The following is a 7,500-nucleotide window of genomic DNA, read 5'->3' as shown; positions in this document are numbered from 1 at the left end:
TCAGCACTAGAAACACCAATACAACATCAACACTGTAGCAGAAGGGAAACGAAGCAGAACGAAATATTCCAAGAAGCAGTGAATCTTTTTTGCGTCGATCGGAATGAAAAATTGACAGCGGTAAATCTCTGCCTAGTTTGAAACTTCCGAACATTCGCATAAGATCAACCAGAAATTCAGTTTAATAATTATATATGACCATAATAAGAACAATAGTAATAATCACGGCATAGAACAGCGGTGATTTTTATAAGAAAACGAAATTTACGAAAGAAAGAATCAGCAACTCGCCCTATACTACGCCGATCGCAGAAGCGGAGAAGACCAAAACAAACTGTGTTGGCGGACGTATGAAAGTCGCTTATATCTACGTCAGTTCAGTGAACTTTTCTATCGTGTACGGACTTAAATACACGAAATTCCCAAAATTTTTGGTCGCTAAAAGGGAGACTTAGCGAAAAGTAGCGGTAGCAGAGCAGTGACGACGACGGCGACGAATGAGAGCGGAAGACGGCGACGAAAGAGAGTGAAGAATTCGGAACGGCGATAAAGTTTAGAAGTCAACGCGTTGATAACCGCCTCTCGAGAAAGGAAGTAACGTCTTCAATCAACAATTTGAAGGGATTCCAAATTTTTCTTCGCCAAATTCAGCAAGTACGGACTGGAAGTCGGCCGAGCTGTGCCGAATTATCGCTGGATGCTAACGACAAATTGCGCTCAAGTGCAATCAGCGCGATCTTCAAGTGCAAGGCGACACGAAGCTAATTGAATAGTAAACATTCATTCCTAGTATCGGGGAATTATCAAGAGAATTTTTTTTTCTCTGTGAATAATTAAATTTTTTTTTTGTGTGCGTGAAATTTTTATATAATTATTTTTCCCTGCAGTGCGCAAATAATTTTTTTAAACATAAATAATTTAAGTAAATTATTTTTCTTTTGAATAATATTCTGAATAATATTTCCTTATTGTTGTACGAAGGAAATAATTTTTTCTTTCATGTTTAGTAATTTTTTTACGAAATAGAAATTTTCGTTCACTTGGTGATAGAGACAATTCTGTTTAAATAATTCTATCATAATAAATTTTTTTGTTAAACACTTGGCGCAGCATTTTGCAGTGGAACCCAAACAATTGTATACATAAATACTAATATCAGACTTTTTCAGATTGTGAGAGAGTCCTATGAAGGAATGAGTTAGGAAAAATTTGAATTTTTTTTTGTATAGAGGGATACAGTCAACTCAGCAAACATGCAATTGAAGTAAGTACCTGATTCTCAAATTTATTTTTTTTTCAATTTTTCATTCTTGGAATCATTGAATATTTTATGAATTAATATGAATAACACTTTGGACGAAGTTATCGCCCGACTGCAACAGACAAGAAGCGAAGACCAGACTCCATATAACCTAAGACCTGTACCTGAACGACTTTCTAGACCAATTGATCCTAGTAATACTAGACCCAGACGTTCTCGTAGTCAAGGTCCCCCACTTAGTTTACCGAGTGCGCCTAACCCTTCAGTTGTAACCACTAACCCAATAACTTCCATTGTACCTAGAAATCCCAACATGGCGCAAGCCGCCGTAATAACCCAAGCCACTAGATTTTGTGGAACGGTAGACCCAAGTAATGTAGATAAAAGTAGATTAGAAGAATATGGTGTAAATCGATGGATAGCAGACACAGAAAGCAGAATTTCAGCTGCTGGTATCACAGATGAGAGAAAGAAAATAGATGAAGCACTCTTGTATGTTAGTATGGAACATGGTGATGCACATACAGTTCTTCATTCAGTACTTTTTAGGAATATTACTCTGTTTAACGAATTCAAGAAACAGTGCTTACAATTTTGGCAACCAGAAGCACAGAAAGATCCATGGTATAACATAGAACTTTCCATCATCAGAAATATGAGGGTAATCACTTAGTTTTAGCCACTAGAGTAGAAGAAGCTATAGATAGAGTGACGACAGATATGAAAGCTGTAGGAATTGTTGTTGGAAGGAAGGATGAATTTGATGATGATGAAACAGATTTAGCTAGTATATCCAAGGTACTTAGATATATGTCATTAGGACCAATCTACGATGCTTTGGGTAAGGAAGAAAGAGTAGCCTTAAAGAAGTACTGTGATAGGAAGCCAAATGATGGAATTGTACAAACTTTGATGTACATAGAAAGGAAAGTAAAACAGAATTCATCAAGTAGTAGTGCAGATTTTACGGGAACCGTAGCTAGTGGAAACCCAAGAAATAATAGCAATCAGTCCAATAGAAACCAATCAGGGCAAGCTAGGTCTAGGTATCAGGGAAATAGAAATTCGTTTGATAGAAATGGTGGGAACAACAATAGGAGATTTAATCAATCAAATAGAAACAATCAAGGTAGGCCGCCAAATAGAGGTAACAATGGGAATACCACTGGAACTAATGGAAATAACAGTGGAAATAACAGGACTCCTGGACAGAGGGGAGCTAGTCAAGGCCAAAATTCAGGGAATAATAGGCCACAGTTCAATAGGCAGAGACAAAGTTGTGGAAATTGTGGTTATAACAACCATACAACACAGAATTGTAGAAGAAACAAATGGTGTTCTGAATTGCAATAAGACAGGACATTTGATCCAAAACTGTTGGTACAACAAACAGGGAAATTCTCAGGGTCTCAAAATAACCAAAGTACTCAGCCTAATAATCAAAATACCTCCCCAGTAACCCAAATCAAGGGGATTCTCAGTGACAATCACAGAGAGTGCAGCAGAAAGGTCCATCCTTACAGAAAGAAATAGTGACAGTGAATAAGGATGTGTCCCCAACAGACATTACTCGAAGTAATGAAATAGTGTTTTCTGTAAAGAATTTTAATACGTGTCAGGAAGAGTTGCCTATCATACAAGTACACTTAGAAGGTGTACTGAGTTCCATATTGTTGGATACAGGCAGTACTGTAAGTATCATAGATAAAGGCACTTTAACAAAACATATAGGTTGTGAGCTTTCCCAAATGAGAGAATCCTATAGGACCATAAAGGGGATCGCTGGAAAGCAAATAAGGGCTATAGGCAATGTCAATTTAGAGATAGAAATTCTAAATAAGAAATACAGGGAAGAGTTTGTGGTGTTGGAAGAGAAATATTTTCCAGCTCAAGCTCTATTTTCCTTCCAGGCTATGAAAAGATGTGGAATTACACTAGATTGTAGCAATGGAAGAGTAACTATCAAGGAAATTGATAGAGGAAATGTTTGCTCTCTTGAAGAAGAGGAACAGTTTCAGATAAACTTGATCACTTTACCTGAGACAGCCTCATCTGAAGAAGTAGACATCCAACAGATAGAAATAGAATTTAATGCTAACCCGGGTAGGACAGTGAGTAGAAATTCAATGATAGAAGAAATAGGAGAAGATAGACAAACTACTTTTTAAAAGCCTAGAAGCCACTCAGGAGGAATTCTCAGATAGCAGGTATGAACCTGATAACTCAAGTGCACGACAAGTAGATACCTCCGAAGAACTTAGTTCTTTTTCCCAACCTGACGATCCTGACACGCTAATAGATTGTAGTCACTTAATAATAAGAGAAGATACGGAAGAGAAGTATCTCAATGAGGTGTTGCTGTTAGGCAACCTAAAAATGACAGAGATAGGTTCTGTGATACTACAAGATGAAAGTTCAGATGATACTGATGTCTGTTACACTGCCGATGCACAGAATGCAGAAGAGATCTGCTTAGTTAGTACTGCCGATGATAATCTTGTAAAACTCAAATTAAACAATAGCGTTATACTGCATCCACAAGGTCTGACAAAGGTTTGTCTTAGAATTGTAACAGATAAAAACCTAGGTGATACAGATGTGTTATTAGTTAATGAAGACTTACCAGACTTTGTGAAAATGGACAATTCCCTAGTAAGACTTAATGGTGGAAATTGTACGACTTATGTGTATAATTATTCTGACAAGAGACTAGAATTGCATGCCGGCATAGAATTCTGTAAGGGAATTGTGATTACTAACCCTTTACTAACCCTAAGTGAAAAAGCATTTGTCTCTGTAGCTGACACAAGAGTTAAATTAGAAGGGGAAGTAAATAATACAGATTTTCCTCATTGTAGGGACAGGTTAATACAGATATTAGAGAAATATAGGAGTGTTGTAGCAGTAACAGGAGATAAGTTAGGAAGGACAGATGTCCTGCAGCACAAAATAGTCATAGAAGATGGTGCTAGACCTTTTATATACCTAACTACAAACTTCCAATAAGTCAAAGACCCATTGTAGACGAGATGGTTGAAGAGATGAAGGAAGATGGAGTTGTAATACCTTCTAAGTCACCTTATAATTCACCTTTACTGCTAGTTCCAAAGAAAGACGGTACATGGAGGATGGTAATTGATTACCGTAAATTGAATTCCCACACCATCCCTGATCGAATGCCAATGCCAGTCATTAATGACATGTTAGCTCAATTAGGAGGTGCCAAGGTTTTTTCTAGCCTCGATTTACTGAGTGGATATTGGCAAGTTCCTCTCGATGAAGAATCCAAGCATCTCACGGCATTCAGTACTCATAAAGAACATTTGCAATTTGAGGTAATGCCGTTTGGTCTTACTTCAGCTCCTTATAACGTTTGTACGTTTAATGCTGCAAATCTTGGGAGATGTTGAAGACGTATCGGTTTATCTTGATGATGTAATAATTGCTAGTAAGGATGTAGAGAGTCATTTCAAGACAATAGAATTAGTATTAGATAGGCTCAGAAAGGCCGGTTTAAAGGTAAAAATTAAGAAATGTCAGTTTCTGAAGAAATCTCTAGAATATCTAGGACATGTTATCAGTGAACATGGTTTGAAAATGCAAGAAGGAAAGATTAAGGCTATTGTAGACTATCCAGCCCCAAGAAATTTGAAGGCACTAAGAAGATTCCTAGGTATGGTAGGATATTATCGACCTTTCATAAAGGGATTTGCTACCATAGCAAAACCATTAACTGAGTTAACTAGGAAAGATGCTAGCTATGAGTGGAAAGATGAACAGGAAGCAGCGTTCAAAACACTAAAGGATATGTTGATAACAGATCCTATCCTAGTTTATCCAGACTTCGAGAAGGAATTCTACTTAGCCTGTGATGCTTCAAGTACAGGACTAGGTGCCGTCTTGATGCAAAAGGATAAAACAAGGATGAGGACTGTATACTATGCCAGTAGAGTTTTGAATGCAGCTGAAAGAAATTACAGTACAACAGAAAGGGAATGTTTGGCATTAGTCTGGGGATTACAGAAATTTAGACACATTTTGCTAGGACATAAAATTAATGTTCTTACAGATCATAAACCCATTTGTGATCTTTTCAAGAAAAGGGCTTTTACCAATAATATGAAGTTCAATAGATGGTTCGTTAGCGTATTAGAATTTGCCCCAGAATTTAGATACATACCTGGTAGATATAACACATTAGCTGACGCCTTATCTAGATCACAAGAAGAGAACGAGAAACAAATTACCACTCATAATTTCGCCTTCAGTTGTCAAATCACAGACTTAGATTTAGACAAAGTTCGTCAGGAACAACAAAAGGATTCTAGAATAAGGGAAGTAATTGGTAACCTCTTGCAAGGTGAGAAAAATTCAGAGTTTCAATTGATAGATGGGTTATTGTACAAGACTTCAGACGAACCAAATGCTTGTTCACGTTTGTACATTCCTAATACACTAATACAAGACGTTTTAGAACTAACCCATTCATACAAGTTATCAGGACATCCTGGAATTAAGAAAACATGTAGAACAATCACTAGAAACTATTTTTGGCCTCGATGTAGTGAAGATGCTACTCGATTTGTTCAGAATTGTACCCTATGTAATATACATAAGGGGAATGTCAACGTCAAGGCTCCTCTGGAAATGTATCCTTCAGAATTAAATCCTTTTCAAGTAGTCACAATGGATTTCTTAGGTCCATTCCCGAACACCATCAGAGGAAATAAACAGATTTTAGTTTTCATTGACTATTTGACCAGATACGTAGAAATTGTTCCAACTAGAAACAGAGAAGCATCAACGGTGGCAGAAGCCTTTAAGTCTAGAATTATAACCAGACATTCATGTCCTCAAGTTTTGCTCTCAGACAATGCTGCTGAATTTACTAGTGACATTCTAACGAAATTGTGTGACTTTTATGAAATACAGAAATGTCAAATAACAGCATATAAGCCAAGCTCAAATGGAGCAGTAGAAAGAACAAATCGCAAGATAAAGGATGTTCTGAAAACATTGGTAACCCCTAGCACTGAAGACTGGGACTTGACTCTCGAAGACATACAATTTACTCTAAACAACACAGTAAATGAATCAATAGGAGAAACTCCTCATTTCCTATTGTATGGCTACCAAAAGAGAATGCCAAATTCACTTTTGGATGATGCTGCACCACCCAGACGTACGTACAACTACGAGGACTATATTGCTTGGAAGACAAGACGTACGTACGAGACCGTTAAAGTCACCAGGGCTAGATTAAAGGAGTTACATAAAAATCTAGTAAGTATTACAATAACAGATCCACCATACCCTCGTTAAAGGTAGGACAACAAGTTTATGTACTCAATCATGTTCTTGAAGGACCTAATATTAAAGTATCACCAAAATTTCGAGGTCCATATAGAGTTTTAGAAGTTTTGAAGTTGAATAAATTCAAGTTAATGCATGAAATTACCTTGAAAGAATCCATTGTACATTGGAACCACATTAAAGTAGTTCATTCAGAACCTTGGTCGTCTACCCAGTTAAAAGATTTGTCCAATAAAGATAAGATAGATAATAAAATAGAATCTTCAATGACCCCAAGGTATAATTTGAGAAGAAGGTAATGGCAAGTGCAATGGTAAACAAATGTAGTTGATAAGATTTTTACTGCTTAATAACATTATTTCAGCAAATGGATTGTATGGTGGTTGGCAGTGAGTCAAATTGTGAACTCACTCGTACAACTAAGGAAGGGAGCCATCATCAAGGAGCATGGCAAGGTTAAGATGATACAGGACCTAGCCATTGTTAAGATCCAGACGGACTCCATTATCGATCAGAGAGAGCAGTTAGTCCAGCTGAGCAATCAGATACAGGCAGGATTACAAAGTGTCCAAGATAGAAATTTGTACGACATGCTCTCCAAGTTGCAGAGGGACATCGATAGTGTTATGCCAAGGAAAGTAGTAAAGCGATCACTCATACCCTTTATAGGCGTCGCTTTACACAATCTCTTTGGAGTGGCGACCGATGGTAATGTTGAAAGGCTAAAGGAAAGAGTGGCACAACTTGAAAATTGGGCTTCTGAGCAGGGCACTGTCTATAATAAAGTAATAGGAAATGTCAATCAAAATCAGAAAATGATCACAGTGCTGAAAGAATTTGTGAATAGTGCCCTCCATAATGTTTCATCAGAAATTGCTAGAATCCATCAAACAGAAATGATGGAGCAACTGCTCATAGAAACAAGT

The 7,500-nt window shown here is 37.2% G+C and overlaps 1 long non-coding RNA gene across 1 annotated transcript in view; it reads left to right on the top strand.

The window, feature by feature from the left end:
- The window catches only part of LOC136849664 (uncharacterized), a 9,713-nt gene that overhangs the window by 450 nt on the left and 1,763 nt on the right, over window positions 1-7,500 (top strand). Inside the window, exons 1-3 of the long non-coding RNA XR_010856353.1 lie at window positions 1-772; window positions 1,170-1,264; window positions 6,939-7,500. The exon at window positions 1-772 is cut by the window's left edge and continues 450 nt beyond it; the exon at window positions 6,939-7,500 is cut by the window's right edge and continues 1,763 nt beyond it. This is a non-coding gene — a long non-coding RNA (uncharacterized lncRNA). The remainder of the gene's footprint in view (window positions 773-1,169; window positions 1,265-6,938) is intronic.

Source organism: Macrobrachium rosenbergii, chromosome 21 (assembly GCF_040412425.1).
Source record: "Macrobrachium rosenbergii isolate ZJJX-2024 chromosome 21, ASM4041242v1, whole genome shotgun sequence".
Lineage (NCBI taxonomy): Eukaryota > Metazoa > Arthropoda > Malacostraca > Decapoda > Palaemonidae > Macrobrachium > Macrobrachium rosenbergii.
This window is presented reverse-complemented; position numbering and strand designations above follow the sequence as displayed.